Source organism: Carassius gibelio, chromosome B5, assembly GCF_023724105.1.
Source record: "Carassius gibelio isolate Cgi1373 ecotype wild population from Czech Republic chromosome B5, carGib1.2-hapl.c, whole genome shotgun sequence".
In the NCBI taxonomy this organism is placed as follows: Eukaryota; Metazoa; Chordata; class Actinopteri; order Cypriniformes; family Cyprinidae; genus Carassius; species Carassius gibelio.
In genome coordinates this window covers 25239784-25261098 of record NC_068400.1, presented here as the reverse complement: position 1 = coordinate 25261098, position 21315 = coordinate 25239784, and the positions used below count along the sequence as shown (strand labels likewise).

At 38.4% G+C, this 21315-nt stretch overlaps 1 protein-coding gene across 1 annotated transcript in view; it reads left to right on the top strand.

Annotated features, from left to right (window-relative positions):
• Positions 1-21315, top strand: part of LOC127957627 (SET-binding protein) — a 55579-nt gene that overhangs the window by 13177 nt on the left and 21087 nt on the right. The window lies entirely within an intron of this gene.

Genomic DNA, 21315 nt, shown 5'->3' with positions numbered 1-21315 from the left:
TTCCACACATTTCTGGTAGGCAATTTTTTGGGGGGAAAGAATAGGAAAATAGATGCGACCTAAGAGATTATGACATGAAAAGAACTAATTTCTATATAAATCTTTGGCTTTTTGAAATTCTTGTTTAAATTTGTAAATGTTTTGAGATGCATATCTTTGAACGGATTGTACTTCTGTCCCTCACAGCATTATTTGAGTCAAATTAACTATGGCATCGGACTAAGGACGCTAATATGACCACTTGGACAAGTATTTTTTCTACATTTTATTATGTCAATTATAGCTTTCAGGCTCATGTTCTCAAATTTTTTTTTTAAGTGCTTTCTCTTTGAAAGGAATCATGTTTATGCTGAGCCTAGATGACACAATTGCTTTTTCTGGGCCGTCAGCTTTTTGGCTGCTCGTCAAATGAAGTGTGTCCAGTGTGTGCCATTGAGTAACAGAACCGCTAGTCATTAACCTTTTGTGGCATTTAAACTCCGCGAGTTCATTGACTTGCATGTGGTCCAGATATCTTACTCAGTATAAAGGGCCTTTTTTGAATATGTCAGATGACACAACTTTTGATTTGGGATAACAGAATGGTACGAGCAGAATGATTTTTGGGCATGGTTTCATGGTAATTTCATGTTTTTCATCATGCTCAATGCTGTTCTTTGAAGTATCTTGGAGTACCATGTAAATGGTAGGGATGTGCCAAATTACTATTTTAGAAATGAACAAGTTCCTATGTCACAAGGTAGAACTGTATACTTAGGCTGGTTCTGAGGTCATCTTATCCTGATCAGGTGCATTTCACAATGTTTCAGAATGAAGCCTAGCCGAAGTGATATAAATAGAGGTCTCAAGACTCATTTTAAATCTCTTAGAGGCTTGTTCATTTGAAATAACATACTTGAGCATGCAAAAGACGCAATATCTGAACGGCGCCTTAAACAGCTTGTTTTCTTACAAACTATGAACTTTTTAAAGTGTGAAAGGTTTCTTTATAAAAATATCTTTTTCATTAAATGTATCTTTGTGTTTCGAAAATGAACAAGTCTTATGGGTTTGGAATAATGTGAAGGTGAGTAAATGATGAGAGTATTTTTATTTTTGGATGAACTGTCCCTTTAATACAACATTTTAAAAATGCATCAGAGCAGTATGCTCTAAAACATCATTGCGTTGGTTAGTTTGTCTGTTTGCCGAAAATGACTGTAGTGCTTGAATTGAGAAACTTTTCAGAGAATGCATGTGATTTGTAAATTCAGTTTGTGATTTAAAAATTAAAGCATCCAAAAATACCAAAGCCAGGAAAACCGACTTATCCTTAATAAAGACCACAGTACATGAAAATGGTAATAATCATTTGATACCATTGGTGTGCTGTGATTCTATTATCTTTTTTTCTTTTTGCACATGGAGCTGCAGAGGATTGTGCCAAATTGAGTAAGCCCATGAAAATGTGAGTCGCTAAAATGGCTCCTTTAAGTAAACACTTTCAGCTCACCGCAGCGTGCTCCATCAAGTTTTCAAAAAAGATATGTAGCATTTTTCCCGTCCTCACAAAAGAATGAAGGATTGTGGGAGAGAATGGGAGTAGAAGCTGGTGATCCCGCAGCCAGAGTCTGTAATTTGACCATAATTAGGGAGAAAAATCTGTGCTTACTGAATCAGAGAAGGAACTGCCAGCATCAGCATCTTTCAGCAAATGCACCGCAGGCTTAAATTGATCGCGTTTGGTGTGGAATCTCCGACGTTGAAACGTTCTGATATCTTTTCATCTTTACAGTAATCTCATAGGGTATGAATTATTTGTACTGTAATGGAAGACCAGCTCCTGCTGTTTCGTGTGATGTGCATTTAAAAGCCCATCCACGTCTGCCAAACACATTTGACTTGATCCCAACAATTGAGGGTTTGATTATCGGCCTTGAATTTTGTATGTGGCTGCATGTTATCTGATTTCCCCAGGGATTTCTCTTTGCCTGGAGAGGAAGGACAATGTTTCCACAGAGCCAAAGCCAAGGGTCTCAAATTTCTCTTATTTTCAGGCTGGGAAACTTAGCCCTCGTCCACCCCACAGAGATGACATTTTCTAAAGCGGTAGATTCACGCAGTGGAGAGCGCGATGGAGAAATCAATGGAAAACAGAGAAAGGCTCAAAGAGCAACAGGGAACTGAGGCGGGAAGCCTGGAGTGCAGCTGTCTCTTTCTGGCAATCTCCACATTGACCACAGACAGAGGGTCAAAAAGGGCAGAAAGAAGAACAGAAGAGGTGGCCTCACGCCACCCTCTAAAGTGTAGCCGTGTCTATAGAAAACAGCTCCAAAAAGGCAAAGAAAAGCAACCACCCATCCCCCAAATACACCCTACAGATGGAATCCCATTCACTTCGTGAAGGGACAGTGCCACAAACTCCTCATTTAGAGCCACCAAATCCCATTCTGTCCTTGCTGTTTGGAGCTTAGGCGTCAAGCCCAGCACCTCTTCTCATTTCTCGCTTACAACCAGCGTGGGGTCAGGGGTTAGTGCGTAATTGAAACCGGCCGGGACACGCTGAGAATAGGGGCTTACATCAGCCCACTCGGACTGCGACAGCTGCTCGCTGCATCTTCCATTCGTGGTACGGCCTTTTTTCCCCCTGCTAATGTAATCAGAATGCCAGGGCAATGGCGGTTTAGACAAGCCGGGTACTCTGATGAATTAACTCCAGCTCCTCGTATGGATTAGACCTCCTCTTCCACTCACTCCACTTGATGACCTGTTTTGCACTTTAAGTGTTGTCGTGGGCTGCGCTGCTGGAAAATTAGTTTAATGCAGCAGAAGTTTTTCTGCACCCACACAATGGTGTGACCACGCAGCCAGAAATAGATCGCAGCCTTCTCGCTGGCGTTGTAAAAGCACAGAGTCTGGATGTGCAATTAGGCGGTCTGAATATGCAGAGGTCAGGACACGTTGTGTTTGCCATTTCCATTAGGACTTGAACGAAAGGTTTCACAAATGGCATCTATTATTTTTTTTCCTTTTTACCGAACTCTGAGGAAAAACATTTAGTGTGAAATGCACATTTTGCTAAAACCCTGTGAACAAATTTAAAAGGCTGGTACAAATGTTTCTGGATGATAACAGTGATCGCCCCAGTATTTTTCCCATTAGTTTCTTCCACTGGGCTTTCAAAAAGGACAGAGTTGGTTATGTAATTCCTAGTTAGTATATGTAATGCTTTATGGGAGGGGCAGTTTTGGTGTGGTGCATGCTTTTCTGGTAACAGAATTCTCTGATTGGTGGATTCAAGGCTCTGCCCACTTTAGGATTGAGGATATTGTAGTTCTTCACAGGGAATTTGGCAATTTCATAAAATGTTAAAAAACACACAGATTTTTGGCTTGATAACCTCAGAGCTCATGGTAGGTCTGGACCAGATTTTGTTAAAAATCAATTTCTTTATTGAGATTTTTATTTATGAAACCCAACTTATTCTAGTATTTTAGTAGTCTGAGGTACTTGGCCACTGAAGGCCAGTTGAATTTTAAGTCTATAATGTATTTGTATCCTGTATCACCCCTGCGGTTTAACACAGTAGTGAGTTCATTGTGATGACAAGCCCGATGGAAGGTGGATCAATGTGCGAGTGTGTGCTCTCTGAGGGCCAGACGGCAGCGATCTTTGCCCCTTCACTGCTCTGTGTTTGACGACAACACTTTGATTGTCAGCCATTTCCGCTGGAGCGGGCATGCTCATTGGTGCGTGCCGTGTTCGTCAGGGGAGAGTGTGAGCGAGGATTCTGCGACTCCAGCCCTGACTTGACGAGGGGGCTGAGAGGATCGTTTTCCCTTTCAGGACGAGCTTGTGGAGCTTGCTTTCTTCACGTCTTTACCTTGCGTTTTCTCTCTTAATGGTTCGTATTTAGTAGTTTGCTCGAAAAAAAAAAAACATATCCGTGATCAGGTTGAAGAATGACTTCCTCCCCAAACGATGATAGCGGAGTGGATAAGAGGTTTAAAAACGGTGGATTGTGTAGCAGGGTAAATGCATCTTTTGTGTAGTAATGATTGGGGAGTCTGGAAGGGAGCAGATGGGCTAGCTCTCTGTCTCATTGTGTCTGGCTCTTTCTTTTTTTCATTTTGGCTGAACTAATATGGCAGATGGTGGCAAAGAGGAAAGGCCAACAAGTGAGCTGGGGCATATGGGGAGCCTGGTTAAAATGGGACCCTACTGTGGCGGGGGATGGGCGGGAGATGTGTGTTACAATAGCAGGTAATTAAGAGAAGGACTTGACTTCACCGCTAAGCCTTTGTGCGTGGCAAAATATTTTTCAGCGGGCCTGCCGTCAGCCTCAGACAACACTGCTGCACGTCAAATTATTACACTGATTTCAATCAGCCGTGATTATTTTTTTAGTGTTCACACCTGTGTTTGGGCCTTCATTAGTTCCTACAGTCTTTTGGATAATAGTCCATTCATTGTCACAAAATCATGTTCTTTTTTTTAAGACAGGCCATTCACGATAAATTTGTACATTTGTTAACCTGTTTGTCTTTTGTGTGGACGATTAAGGACGTCCAGCATCTGGCCTGTTAATTTTGACACTACATTTCACAATTTTGGGGTCTAAATGTTCTTTCACGTGCAAAAAGCAAACAAGCGGTGCAAATATACACTCGCGCTGTGCTGTAATATCCAAGAAAAAACCTTTGAAAATCCTTTATCTTTAAACTGAAATCTCAGATGGGCAGACAGTGATTCATCTTTCATGAATGGTTAAAATATTGGTGTCTGGACACTGTGAGCTTAGTGACTGCAATACACACTGCAAGTTTTTAAAGCTTCGCTTAAATGTAAATAAATGGTGCTTAGAAATGGCTGTGGAGGTGGTATTTTCATATGGAGATAGATTTGTTGCATAATTCCAAATAAATAGATAATTAGAATAGAATAGAATAAATAGACACGCATTTGTGGATCGCTCTCTGTATATTTGTGAATTCCTTTTTGTGCATTTGTGGATGGCTGCATGCATTTGTGGATTTTGAAACTTTATGTGCGTGCTACGATGGGTCAACGAAATGTGATTGGTTTGAGTTGACGGTGGTTGAAGTCCACACATTTGTGAATTTGTCAGTGTTTTGATGCTAGAAATGTTTCAAAAGCCACAAATGCACACAGCGATCCACAAATGTACGGACGTGATTCACAGAAGGATGCCAGGCAAAGCTGTCTTTGTAGAATAAAAATATATTTGTGAATGTTAATCTCATTTTATTTGGACCTGGAAATTGTGTGTGTGCGCGTGTGCATACATGTGCTACACCCCTATATTAAACTCTGGGTTAAACCCCGTGTGAGTTCCTCTTACTCGGTTCAATATGTAGCATTTCAGCACCTCAATATCAACACACACACACACACACAGCCTCATCACTCAGGGTTACAGCCCATCAACTCTGTGCCTGTGTACACAAGCTAGCGTTCATCCACCCGCCAAAAGTCTGGCCTTCATTCCCAAATGCATAGCTCACTCCAGTGATCTACTGCCATAGACCAGTCCAACTGACATATGTATCATATTTTCTTTTGGCCCGTGTGTCCAAACCATAGTTGCCAGTGATGTAGAGTCAACAGTAATCACATCAAGAGAAATATAGACTCCCATAAACTGGCTCGTTGTTTGGTTTTCCTTGGTTTACTGCCAGCGTCACCTTCTTTCAGCTACACGTTTGTCTATCTCTTCATCAGCACGAGTTGAATTCAGGTTTAAATCCATTTAAGTATCTGTGAGGTGTGATAAGGAAGCCTCTTTTAAGGGTGTCCAAACCATGGCCCTCCTGTTGGCTGCTGGTTTTTATGTACTAATGGCATTGGCCACTCTCTTATCTGTCTGTCACACAAGCCCTGCTCCGAAAGCTTCATTACCCAGCACCCATGGAGTCATCCTTTAATACGAGACCGTAATCATTAGGAGCCGGTCCAGTGTATTCACCGGAAAATGAATTCGGCATCTCTCGCAGAAGTCGATAGGTGACTCCCTCAGCCTCTTGATGTGAGGTATTTATAACAAGCTGTTTATCACTGGGGGAGTGTCGATGGTGACCGGGGAGGAAATTGTGGGTAGCTGAGTAGTCAAATAAAAGTGACCTCTGTGTGTAGGAGACTGTCAGAATAAGAAAAAAGTCCCTACATGTGGTTTTACTTCCTTTATTTAGCACTCTAGCTACTGTCTAATCGGTGTGAATATGAGTGGGATGCAGCTGTATTTATACATTTATTATTTTGTAGACAAGTGGAGTCGTATCTGATACTGGTATTGTAAAAGCAAAAATCACTATTGCTGTTGCTCATATCTTGTGTAACTGACAAGTCTACCTTTTTATTTTATTTATTCATTTATTTTTAATTTGATGGTTTGTATGTTTAAAAGAGAAAATCAAAGTTTAAAAATAAAATAAAATAAAAATAACCTACAGCTGATGATTGATTGATTACAAAGTATTATCAACTTATTCACCTGAGGATGATTGATTGGATGAATCACAGTGAGTTGCATATTCATGATTTGCTAATGTAGATGAATCAAACATTTTATTGTGGCAAATGTGTAAGGCATTCAATTGGCAAAATAGTGTAAATATTGTTAACATATCATTTAGCATAAGCTGTTCACTGGCCTACAGAATACAGAAATCCATTGTTCAAATGATTTTCATAGAATCGTATAAATCTCTTTTTAATAGAAAATATAATATTAGCCTATTTTTCAATATTTTGATGCTTTATGTAAATTTTTGGTCATTGTATTACATCTCACCATTTTCTTGGTGTCTCACACCTTGAACAATGCATTTTTATAATGCCGCTTCTGTTCTGTTGTGCTCTGCCCAGCTGTTGAAATCACCCAATCATTGGATAACAAAGTGTTTGCTGTGAATAAAGGTGCGGTCACCTTTACCTGTTTTTCTGCAAATTTTCACAGGCAAAATCCAGTCATTTCAGTTGAGGTTGTTTGGGAATTTTGTGTGTGGGCAAAAGATTTCCTCGCACACAGTTCACATTTGGTTCAGTTGGTCATGCTTATTTACTTCTTTGACCCTCAGAAAGCTGCTTGTGCTTCATACACTATTGACAATAGACAATGACAACGAACCATTTTCCCCTTAAAATGTCACAAGTGTTACCAAAACTTTTCATTTTGGTAGGTTTGTGACTTCTCACTGGGATGGTTTGTTCCCAGGTTTTTCCAAAACTTTGTGAGATTACTCTTTTCAACCGCTGTTTGCTAGTAGTCCCTGTTTTTTGGGCCACTGGGCTGCAAGGGCTGTTTTATTTATTTTTTTCTTTGGAAAGGTGTGGGGGTTGGGTTTGGGCTTAGTCTCTATGATTTACTGCAGCCGAAAGACCAGCTGCCCCTCTGTGTCTGTTCAGTCTAACCCTCCTCCTCCTCCTTAGCCAGCTCAGGCACTCTGCCATTGCATGTGTTCATCCCAGACCCAGGAAAGTTGACATTGCTACCGGTCTAATAAAACTCTAATCGACTTCAGAACCGCTGCTTAAACTAATGACATTCTTGTATTAGGAGCGTGGTTTTGTATTGCTATCTGTGTCTTTAACAAGATGTAGATTTAGATTTCAGTAGATCCCCATATTTTGACCTGAGGTGAACCGTTAGGACGGTAGGCCCGCTCTGGGGGATGGTTTAAGTGTGTGCGAGGGGGAGAGACCAATTTCAGCCTGGTGCAAATGATTTGACAGCATGAATCAGCCAGCAGCCTTGTACGGAAATGAAATTAGGGGCCCATTTAGCTAACAAAGCTACACAAATTTAGACAAGCACCAAGCAGAACTTTTAATTGTGGAATTAAACGGAGCGTCTTAAAAAAAATGTCTGAAGAGGCATGAGTTGAGTCTACTTAAGAACCCAAAGAGATTGTTGCGTGTTTTAAAAAGATTTTTCTCTCTCTAAACCAGTTCAGGTATTGCTGCGATCGGATCCATTGTCAAAATCGGATCCATCTGTCGTTTTACTGAACTTTTCTTGACAGGTAACTACATAATTGAGTTGACCAAAGAAATCAGCTGTGGGTTGGGGTTTGCGCTTAACTGGTTTGGGGAAAAAGAAACCACTGCAATTCTTCTGGCTCAAAGTACCTTGAATCTTTACTCTATTCAGTGCCTGATCATAAATATTGCTATAGCTATTATGACTTGTATGTCTTTTAAATTGTTATATAGCATGTAACTCAGGTTTTTTTTTTTTTTTAGGGATAAATTGAAATAAAAAATTCTGTCAATAATTACTCATCCTCATGTTGTTCCAAAAAATTAAGCCCTTTGTTCATTTTTTGATAAAAAAAAACCAAGATATTTTTTTCTAGGGTGTAACGGTTCACAAAATTCAAGGTTTGGTTCAATACGACACCGTAGTGTTACGGTTTGGTATGTGTTCTGTACATTTTTGATGCGGGGGGCAGGATAATTCGTTACATCGCAGTTTAGGAAATATTTTGGTTTTAAACCACGAAGGAGAGCCAGTGGATATCACACAAGCAACATGCAAACTTTGCGCAAGAGTTATGCCAGTGAACATATTAATCTCAGTCAATTCACTATGCACGAGCAATGTCTACATATAAAAAGATATTTATATTTTACACACTTTAAGCTCTTTTATTTTCCAAATGTAATAGTAATAGTTTGTAATGCATACCGAACCGAATGCCATGTACCGAACAGTTATTTTAAATGGCTTGAACAAGATACAGCTATTTATCTAACTTTTGATTACAAAAGCTAGGTGGAGAACAATCTTTTAACTGACACACATAACATGGGAATAATTATGTCGTGTGTACACCGTAATGCAGACAAGAAGTCATGTATGTCTTATTCACTACACTAGGTTGAATTTGAAAATACATCTTTGCATTATGTGAGATGCTGTGATGCTGTGGCAGTACTAAATCCCTAGCAATCATACTAATAAAGCTGGGTTGACTCTGAAACACAGACTCAGGTCAGGGTTTAGACAACTGGAATCTCCCCCCTGGTGAGACCTTTACATTTTGGTTGGTGGTTTCTATAAACAGACTGTTGCCAGCCACATCTAATCCATGAGTATTTCGGTTACGAGCGCTATGCCTTGCATACACACAAAGAATATCATTTTCCCATGTCTGTATGTGGTAGTCTGTTTCAAGGCCTCTCATGGCACGTTCACAGTCCCTCTGTTGTGCATATGCCAGTGCTGTGGGCGGACTGTATACATATCTTCTCCTTAAAACATTAGCAAGCCTTTCCTTTAACTGGAGTATCATCAGTACGCTTGTTGCTTAACTTCGATATCAGTAAGGTGGTAATGTGGTCATTCAGATCGGTTTTTAGCTAGTCACTTGTCTATTATGATGGCTCGTGGAAAACACGGAAGATGCAACTAATCAATATTGATAGGTTGTGCTACATGAATTCCCTCAAAAATTAATTCTAATTAACAAACCCTGAGAGGTAACAGAAAATATGACCCAGACAACCCTAAATGTGGGTTCTGTTGTATTGAGGATAAACATGGTTTGTGCTGACCATGGTATGTTTTGTGGATTTAATTATTTGTGCATGAACCCATTTTGTGCTGTAAATAAATTTGGTACTTTGTTGAATCTCCACTTGATGTTGAATGTACAATTTGGGTCCTGTAGCAAAACCAGTTGAGAACTACTGCTGTAGATCATTCAGAGCTACAATCACACCCACTGTCACTTGTACTTTCACAAGTCTTGTAAATTAGGTCAATCCTTCTCTGTTGGCCTCTAGACTCTGATTGATTGGAAATTGAATTCTGTGATAGGAGGTTAACAGGCATGACCTCTGAACTCTATGAAATTGTAGCCTGTGTACCTCAGCAGTTACCTTGCATGAATGTTTTAGGAAAAGCAGAGAAGTATGCCAGTTAATTGATTTGCATCAATATTTAACTGATTGAAGGCCTGAGTTTAGGGCTGCACGATAAATCGCAACAAAAAAAATAAATAATAAAATGCTAATCGACATTGCTGTTATCACTGCTTAGAATACTATGAAATATGTTGCATGCCTTATTCTGTGCCACATCATCTCACAGAAGGATTTATTTCTAACCCTCGACTGAAGTGAGTTTGGAGTAAAAACGTTATTAAATGTGGTATTTTCAGGTGCTTTCAGATGGAGCAGCATTTACTACACAGAGCCATGGTTCACTGAGAAGCTACGCAAACAGCTTTCAGTATCGTGAACGATTTCTTTGATTTCATAATCGCACAATTATATCGAATATTAGAGAAGACATTTTTGAATAAAGTTGTTCTTTTTATTTTATTTGCACACAAAAGGTATTCTCTCAGTTTCATGAAATTAAGCTTGAACCACTGATGCCACATTGATTATTTTAACAATGACCTTACTACCTTTCTGAGCCTTGAACGTGGTAGTTCCGTTGCTGTCCATGGATGGCCAGGAAGCTCTCGGATTTCATTGAAAATATATTCATTTGTGTTCTGAAGATGAACACAGGTCTTGAGAAATTAATGACGAATTTTCATTTTTGGGTGAACTATCCCTTTTAAAGGTTTTATTTTTTTCATGAAACTAAAGATGGCAACAAAGAACCATTATAAGCTCAATAAAAACAGCAAGTATAAATATGCAGAAGTGTCAGTGTGATTTGTGAGGTATGTTTAAGAGTTTAAGAGCAGTTTTTCTCATCATATGGCTTCAGAAGACTTGGAACACAGTGCAGAATATAAGTTGTTCTATTCCACAGAAGAAAGTCATGTGAGTTTGGAAAAACTGTTTTGAAGAATTTTCATTTTTGGCCAAAACTGTCCCTTTTAAGGAATAAAACGTGACGTGAAGAACATCAAAGTGCTCATCCTGGACTGAACTGTTCCTTTATTCCTGTACTCATAGAGCATGAGGGTTACAAGTAGCCTACTCTAGATCAGCAGTGTTTATTATCACTGCTCCGTGGAACAAAAAAGCCTGTTTAGCCACAGTTTCCGTTAATATTGACCAGATGTCAAATTACAGTTTTGGGACCAGAGAAATGCCCAAGGAATGTGGGAGGGCACAGGGTTACGGACTGTTATGTTATTGGTGTTTTCAGGAGGAGTGGATTTATTTTACACTGATCACCACTTTTCATGCCGTCTCAATGGAGATTGTGTTCAGTAGGTGGAGCAACAGTGGATATGGCCACCAGATTTTATATCAACAAACTAAACTAGCTGTATATCCTGTTGTATAAAGGGAAATTAACTCACAAACCCACCAATCAGAGCCTCCTGGGAGCTGTGGCTTACACATGCGATTGTGAATCTAGACTATACAAAGATTCACGATGAACATATTGCCTGTTTATGTGCCGATTACTGCCATTAGTCATGTACGAGTACATCCTCCCTGGCCCTGAATTTAAACTGGTGATAGCAAGGGACTGTGAAAAAAGCCACTCCATCCTCCTAAAGCCACCACACTTGAGTGCTCTGTGCACACTTTTTTGTTACTCGAGACTTAAGTCCCTCTTCATTGATCCTGATCCCATCTTGAACCCTCTAATCTCCTGATGTCAGTCAGCTTATAAGGACTCCCACATTGGACTTCGGGACGTCTGAGGGAACTTTGCCCGAGTTTGTCATGAAATAGCCCATTATTCCATAGCAGCCCATTGGGGTCCAAGAAAAACAGGAAGTGACCCGTGCACCACCTGGATGAGAAAATGTTAGCAGTCTAACCAGACATCTTCTGCATTAAGGGCAGCTAGGCTGACATCAATCCAGTCGCAGGAGGTCGCCAAGTCACTTTTGGTTGGTAGTTGCTATTCTTGCTTGGCTGCTATGTTAAGACGAATATCAAAAGTATGAAACTTTTGTAAACTGAAGTTAGGTGACTTATAGTATAAGTAGTAATGGGTGCTGGCTTAATTTAGTAGATGAGACCGGTGGCTGTATTTGAATGCTCACAGTTGTATGTCTATGTTGTAAACATGGTCTGAAATCTCTTAAGTGGATGTGACAGAAATAGCATTAGACCTAATGCTTTCTTTTATTAACCAAACACTAATTTCAGTTTTCAGACATGAAATTTCAGACATGATCACAAATTTTGACACACAGATTTTTTTTTTTTAATTCCACTTTATTTATTAATTCACTTATTCTCTTAATTTTTAATTTGTTCTTAATTTTATTTCTGAATGTTTACCTAAAACAGTTGTTTTTGGCTAATCGAATCTCAAAAATCTGTTTACTTAAATGTTTATTGACTTTATTAAGAAAATTCCCTAAACTACACATAATTAATTTAATTTATTAATATTTAACTTCTTAGAGTGTGTTCAGTGGCACTCACTTTTGTCTCTTGCAGTTATATTGAAATATGGTACCTGAAATCTGGAGAATTTTACATTTGACTGGCACTGGTGCTATAATTGACTGCTAATAATTCTGATTTAGTGAAATCGGCTGCAGTGTTCACATGACTGATTGCTCCTTGCTTGCTGTATATGTTGCTCAGTGTTATCTTATCACCAGAGGGAACACTCAGAACACTCACTCTCATTGAAAATGAATGACTTACAATTACTTTATGCTGTTGGCTGTGACACAAACTCTATATCCATATAGACGTCTCGAGTGTCCCCTGGTGTTTGGAGGGCCCTTTTAACTCACTGCAGTGCATTGGTTTGCTCCTCAGAAGTCTGAGACCTTCTCACTGCATCGGTTCTCTGTGAGTGGCACGGACTGAGCTCATAGCTCAGCACACTGGCTCTCAAGATAGAGCTGAAAAACAAAACTGTGTTAGTGTTCTGAGGCGTTCCATGAATGTGACTTTTAGTGTGCTAATAGCTGTCAGCCCTGCCGGCGCAACAGTAATCATTCCAAACAAGCCTTTGCTATCTTTATAAGCTCCGGTGTGAGTATAAAACCTATGTACAAGTTGACTTATTTACATGTACAATCATGCAATCAGACCTTGCCAAGCAAATGGCTTTGAAATGAATTCATTACAGTTCGTATTTAGGCGTTTTATTTGCCTTTGGAACAGGGATAGGAGTACTCCGAAATGAAATGATACAAATGACACCATATTTGCTGACATTATGAACCATTACTGCCCTGAAGACATGTGCGAATATGATAGCAAATATTTGCAGAAGAGCATGGCGTGGGTGTCTCCTCGGTGTAACAGCAGATTGTTAATTGGGTCCCCAGTAAGAAGCTGAGGCCTGTATGCTGGGAAAGTGTGTTTCCTGCCTGTACTGATGCCTGCAGGGCAGCTGCCTTTGGTAACCACAGGTTCTCCTGTGAGAGCCTTTGATTTGGTCAATAAAGTGAGCCTCTCGTGTGGATGTTGGTTAGGATTATTGCGTCTGGTAAATGAGAATGTAGCTCTTGACTGGTTTTGCTCTTTTTGTTCTGGGTGTTATTACTTAATTAAACAAGGCTAATGTTAGCATAGCAAGAAAAAAAAATTAGTTACCTGTTACCTGTCTTTTTTTCAGTTTATTTGTAGACATTTGAAGCATTTGATGATCCAGAAATGGAAAACCATCATTACCTCATTCAACTACATGTCTTTCTTCTTCACTATAGAAAATGCAGCAATATTTTTATATTCTCTTATCCTTTGTCCATCCATTTGAAGTTCAGAAACTCAAACGTGTTTTTGTGACAAACAAGAACAAACCTCATTGGCTCTCGTGTCAAGCAAGCATGTTTTGTGTACCATCTGTGTAATTGCATTGATTAATGTGTAAATTAATTTATGCCAAATGAAACCTGTTCATTATATCAATTGATTTTGTCTCTTCAGAAGACTTAAACCATTCGGTTCTAGGGCTAAATATTGGCCAAAATTTATATCACAATATATTTCTTAATTTCGGTCGATACAATATAATTTTGATATCGATATGAACACTATTAAAAAAGCCTTGTAAAAACTGCCCACATCAGATGTCTGTATACTAACTTATGGGAAAAAAAGTCTATGAAACCTCATTTACATCCATATAATATTTTACAAAAAAAAAATAAGATTCATACACACAAGAAATGTGAAATCACTGTCAAATAATTATCTCAGCCTCATGTAATTCATATTAATGTCTTTAACTTCAAAATATAGGCTAATACACTACCAGTCAAAAGTTTCTCTTCTGCTCATCAAGCCTGCATTTATTTGATCCATAAGACAGCAAAAATATTTTTACTATTTAAAATAACAGTTTTATATTTGGAAATATTTTATTGATTTCAAAGTTATATTTTTAGCATCATTACTCTGATCACATGATCCTTTAGAAATCATTCTTATATTCTGATCTGCTGCTCAAAAAAAGTAGAGTAGAAATTTTTCATAGAAAGTTCAGAAGAACAACATTTATTTGCAATATAAATCTTTTGTAACATTATATATGTCTTTTATCATCACTTTTAATCAATTTATATAAATTTAGCATTTTTGGTAAATAAAAATGTCTATAATTTCAATAAAAGAGAGAAAGAAATTATACAAACTCAAAGCCTTTGAATGGAATAGTGTATAATGTTACAAAGGCTTTATGTTTCAGATAAATGCTGATCTTTGGATATTTCTATTTATCAACGAATCCTGAAAAAATAAAATGACTCAACTGTTTAAAATATTGATAATCAGCAAATCAGCATATTAGAATGATTTCTGAAGATCATGTGACTTTGAAGACTGGAGCAATGATGCTGAAAATACAGCTGCGCATCACAGGAATAAACTACATTTTAAAATAAAACAGTTATTTTAAATAGTAAAATATATTTCAAAATTCAACATGGTAGAATTCAATTAAATTCAAGTTTATTTGTATAGCGCTTTTTACAATACAAATGGTTACAAAGCAACTTTACAGAAAATTATGTTTCTACAATATTTAGTAGTAGCTAGTAGTTTGTGCACGTTTGACAGGATTTTAGAAAAAATTAAAAATAATAATAATAATACAAGACGTAGTCAGCTAGACGATGAACTATCAATATTATTAATTAATAGTTATTACATGATGCAGTCGCACATGTAGCAATTAGCAATTAGAACTAGCGGCTTTCTCCAGTAACGGTTGTAATCAAAGCAGCTCTGCTTATGAACATTTCTTTATCAGATAAAATGAAAATTCCAATGAAACCTTTCTGAAGACAGTCGGTTCCCTTCAGAGATACATTCATATAAAACACCCAGGGCGACGTGTTTTGGTTTTGAAACGTGCACTGCTCATGTTTATTCAACGAAGTCAAATGCCACAAATAAATCAAAGTATGGGAAATAAGTTACTGGTAATGTATATCGAAATATCGGAAATGTGTTTTAAAAACCATATCACCGTTATTTTTAAAAATGACAAATTTAAAAATCGAGATTACATATTGATATTTAATTATTGTCCAGCCCTATTCGGTTCATATGGGTTACATGTACAGTGTGTTTATAAAAAATTTGAAATCACAGTTTTGTTGTAATAGACTTTCATTGGAAGCACAATATTTAAAAGGACAGGTTTTTGTGTTGTCATGCTGTTGTCAACTAGAAAGCTTTTCAAGTCATGATAGCATGTGACCATTATCAGGCTCATTACCTTAAAAATTGTGTTTTGTTAAACGTTTCAACTTGCACTGACTAAATGAACACTGTAAAGCTCTGCCGCATCTTTCTTTGGGAGTTCGTTTTCACCTGGGAACCCAAAACTGCATGGAGGTACGGTTGGAAATATACTGAATAAATGAGTGATATCAGGTTTTGGCGGCTGGACAGAATAGCCACGGGGGCCATGTGGCATATTGACTTTCATTAGATCTCACTCGACGTGCAATTGAGTTTGTCAGTGAAATGCGATCAGACCCATCAGCTGTCTGCTGGAGATGCTACCGACATGCTAGAGCACCCAGATACCTTTTCACAAAGCACCTCTTCATTTCACTTCCTCTCTTTCCCTCTTCAAGGGATCCGTAGTAATTAATTGTGCCATACAGGGTCATCTCAGACTGAGATACGTGGATGATCTGTATAAATTGTGAAGGCTTTTTTACATTTTTATTGTTACCCTTATAAAAATGTTCTGTAGTTGAACCATGGTACAGTTGGGTGTTCGATGCACTGGTGCTTTAATACCAAGATTAATATTCATAAATATAAATTAATGTACTGTTATTTACATGATAATGTTTATACTGTTGTTCATTCATTCATTCATTTTTAATAAACAACAATAATAATAGAATTAGTGTTTCGTTTAATAGTTAATTATTACTACTCTTAATTTAACATTATTATTTATTTATTTAATCAATTGTTAACGTTAACCAACTATTTATAATGAAAACAAATAGACTATTCAATTATTAGTACTATTAGTATTAGTAATAGTTTCTGTTCTAATTCTGTGCACTATAACTAGTCTGATTCTTTTTTGAAAATCAGTTACATTATTGAATCGTTTTCATAGTTTTTAAGATTGTATGTCAAGTTAAAAACCCATAATCTAAAAATGTGAATCTGGACCTGTTCTAATCCATCGAAACGCATCCTGGGCAAAACCCCGTAAGAACTTGTCTGATCAGCCATGACCCTGATGTCTGACAAGTCTTTAATCGTTCAGCCAACCCACTTACTAGTTGATAAAGAGAATGTGTACTAGTTTTGCACATCCCTAATTGTTACTGACATACTGTGCCCTCAGTACAATATCAGCCGTTGTTTTTACTTATTAGCACAGACAAATATAATGTACAGTGACAGCAATATGTCATCAAAACTTGAGACGTTTTGAACTGGCCTACAAAAGCAGCCTTTGTCTCTCGAATGGTCGGGAGGGAAAAAGAATACTCTCATTGAAGTACTTAATATGCAGGGTTTGTCCTCAAAGATGAACAATTACTGCGGAGGCCTGAGAAGGGCCAAAAGCATGGTGGACAAATGAAGAGAATGGTGTTTGTGTTGGGTATTTTGTTAGTTTGACACCAGGAGTGACCCTTCAGAGTATTCAGTGTCAGTCTAATTGTGAAGCTAAAACAGGGAGAGCAAACCAATGCAGTGGCTCTCAAACAGCCTGGAGCCATGAAAGAGCCCCTTTATTCCACGGGCCGCGCTCCGCTCATGAGAAACTACAGCCTTGCCTGTGAACCTGGACTCATGGCGATCAAAGTATCTCATGCTGATGAGCCCTGCAGCGGTTTCCAAATCAAATCATGCCGTTTAACGTGCCCATGCACTTACGACCGGCGTGAAGATGATATTATCCCAGTGGATGGATGGTAATGTTTTGCCACACACACACACACTGTGGGAGCTGTGGGTGAGCTGTTAACTGTAGCTTTTCACCGGGTATGGTTTGGATGTCCTTGCAAATCCTCCAGTCTCTTGTAGGATTAGGGACACTAAACCCCCTTTCCCCCTCTCCTCTTTTCACAGGGCTGTGTCTCACTCTCTGTGGAATGCTACTTTACCGTGACCTTTCACCCACACGCTCAATGCATTGGAAGGTGGGGGAGGCGTGTGTGTGTGTGTGTGTGTGTGTGGGTGGGTGCGTAATGGGAAGAAGGTGGTTCGTAACGGATGTGTGCTCAGGTGAAAGTACAGAAAACCAACATCATGTTCTCCTAATCTTTTGAGGATCTGGAAAGGAAATGGATGTCTCCGTAGAGAGAAATTTTTGTGAATGGTGGATGCTGAAATCAGTCATCTATAGTAACACAGTTTAATAGCATTTTTAAATACTTTTAATCAGGGTTGAGTTGAGTTTACCCATTTCTAGGGTGAAATGAGGATTGGGTTATTTTCAGCATTCCTTTCTCGGATCCAAGTAACAGCAAACAAGTAAAGATCCTGCTCATTAAACAAATGTTCCGCCGAAAATAGTCTCAGCCTCAGACGGCACACCCACAGACCGCCCACTGTCCGTTCGCTGACTGTCTGATGCTTGTTGCATACAAAACTGGCAAGAGTTGGATGGAAGTGTCAGTTCCAATCTGATTGGCTGATGTTATGCAACTTCTTTGGATGTGCCAAAAGTGTACCAGGTTAGTGGCGTTTAGTGGTTGAAAGATATTCTTTTTGAGCTTTAGGCAATATGAGAAATTCTTGAGCAGTTTTGTGTTATATCTAAATCAAAAATCTGATTTAAAGGGGTAGTTTACCACTGGCAAGGTCGGCTGTAGATAAAACCTGGCTTTCTGTGCAGTAGAAAGGTGTAAATATTCCGAAATTGGTGCTACATGACTAGTGAAAACAATGAAAATGTGCTGTTTCTTTTCAACACCCATAATTCACTTTTGATTTTGGTGCCGCCCCTCTGATGATCTTACTGTCTGCGGGAATACAAAAAAAATTGACCTGTTTTACAAAAGCCCTGAAGCTGTCTAAAGTCTACCAGATGACACATTTTACTGTATTCAGCAGACTTCCTGACAGAAGGGTGCATAAAGCAGAGAAATTGGTTGAAAATGACCCATTTACATGTTTTCTCATGGTCTATTATTGTGATGATATGAACCATGTCAGATAACGCCACCTTAAAACAAAACAAATGGTGATTTGTTGCTTTACATTACTGACAAACAGACTCTTGCAAGGTCAGGGCTTCAGACTGCAATGGTCTAAAAAAATATTTATTTTCACTATTTAAAAAATATTTGCTATTGGCAACAGTCTGGAAAAATCTGTGTGCATCCATATTAAAATTTGCCAGATAATCATTTTATGAGATTGCTTTATTTGTGGCTTTAAAGCGTTTCCTTCATGCAAAACTGTGATTTCCAATAAATGAACAAATGACTCTTTTGAACTGGTTCTTTTCACTGAATCAATCCAAACGATTCCAAAGAGTCAAGCCTCAGACTTGCTTTACATGTTAGTTTTTGGGCTTGCAGTGAATCATTCACAGTTCAAGCTGAGCACTTTTTTTTTTTTTTTTTTTGCCTCATAACTATTTCATTTTAGCAGACATTGACTACCAAGTAAATTTTTTTAGTCTGCATCCCTGACCTGACTTTACTGATCAGTCAAATGTTTAGCTCCGTGAGACTAGAAAGCATCATGTTGTCAAGTCTGGCATTTGTCAGTACTGCTTTTTCAAGGTTATTTCCTCTCTATGTGTCAGCTAGTATTCAATCATTCTTTGGAAACATGATTATGAAAAGTGATGAGCAGTTGGCGTGTGGGTCATCATTTAAAGGCACTTTAACTATGACTCTGCAGCTTTAGCATCGATCTGCTCATACATTAATGCACTTTTGAGAAGTTAGGGTCATTGATTTTATCACTATGTGATACTTTCCCTTCAGATCATTTATACCTGCATACTATAGATGTATTTTGTGGAGGCAGAGTCAAGCTCCGATTTGCTTTTCAGTTTCTCCTCTTGTCCTGTATTGCAATGCACAAGTGCTTTTTTGGGTTTTCTTTTTTTGGGTTAGATCGATATCAAGTGGAAAAACTGCTGCCTGGGAGCCAAGTGCTCACTGTCACAAAGCAGGCATTGTTCAGTTAGTCAAGGATTGAAAATAAGCAATTTATTTGTTCATGCTATTGTAGCCCAGTTTTCTCAATTTTTCCTGTTTGTGTTTTTATGTTAACTTCAGTTATGATGGCCTTACTCTGTATTGTGTTTTGATTTGTCATTGAGCCCTATTGAAATGTGTCACTGAACAAAGGCTTGGAAAGTAATATATTGGAAATCTAATGCCATCCTTTCTCAGCTACTCTGTTGGTGTAGCCGATTTCTAAATGAAGACTAGTGTGATTCACCTATTTTCTGCCTTGCCAAAATTTCTTCTCATTCTATCTTCATCAAAGTTACGTGCCAAAATTAGACCATGGACATTTTATTTCTAGAACAGGTGTAGAACATTTAATCAATCTAAGCATAAGTCATTGGATCTCATAAAGCAAGAATTATGAGAATGCGGCAAGTGTATTAATTTCATTGCAATATAGTGCAAAGATTGAGGGGGGAAAATGATTCAGCCAATGTAACATCCTAGGCCTGTGGTGACATCACTGCTATACTTCATTGTTTCTTGGGTATTCTTTGACACTTTGATCAGTGGCGCTAAATGGTAAATGCGTTTGAAAGTAATGTACCTACACTAAACTTAGGTAGTATTAACAAAGGCAGGTTTGCTGAATCAAATGAACTCTTTTATAATGAACTGTGTTTCGTGACATTTTCACTCGAATGCTCCACATTGGAAGTGCAGTGCTCTACCAGGTGAGCTATTGAGCAAGTTTACTATACAGCAGGAAAACCACACCGAGATTGCTGGTTAATGGGATGTGAACATCAATGGTTATTGATTTATAAATCATGATCTATGGGAAGTGTTTTGAGGTCATAACATAGTTCTGTGCAAGGAACTATGTGAAAATAAGCATTTAATAATCAATAACCTGTCCAAGTAATTACCATTGTTAATTTCAGCTTGAAAGTTGTATCGGAAAGCTTTTGGAGTTTTACAACAATGTAGGTTGAGTGAGCCTGGGTTGCTATTTTAATAAGCTGGCACAGTTGCTCAGAAGTAACTACCAACCTGCAATGTGATCAGACACAACCCTCTGGAACAGATATTCTGCCTAGAAATTGATTTCTTCAGCCTAGATTCTGTAAAGTACCATTTTGATTGAAAAGAATTTCGCCTCCAGAAACTGATGGTATAATTCTCTCAACGGAGTGAAGCGATCCCACAGGGGCAGTACATGACTAAAAAGACGGTAGCTTTAAATTGCTCCCTATGATACTTCTGCAATCACGTTGTGTTAATTACACAGCGTTTGGCTTGTGGTGAAGAACACATTTCATCAAGTCTGTGCGTTTGTTTGTTTGTCTTTCTGCACTGACATTTTGGTGCCTGAAGCATTTCCACAAACTGAAATAACCCAGAATCTCACAGACCTCGGATCATTTCCTTTTCTTAAAATGGCTGCCTGGCCCTTTTCACATTCGGCCTCCGGGGCTTTATGGGTTGTGGTTAAATGACTTTTAAGAATTGTATATCCTTTAGTGCTCGTTTATGTGAAACTTTTTAAGTTGACCTCCATTCTTTATACTTGAAGCATTTCGGGATATTGCCTTACCAGAAAATTCCTAAACCTCACTTTTTGACATTTACCTCAAATACATCAGACATGTTCCCTTCCCTTTATTATTTCACAGGTATAATAGCAGTGTTTCCTGCGCCATATGATAAATATATCAAATATATACTAGTAGTAGAGAGGTCAAGTGTTGTTTTGGACTCGTTCAACTTTCTTTGGTAGAGTACATGGTGCTTTGACAGAGCA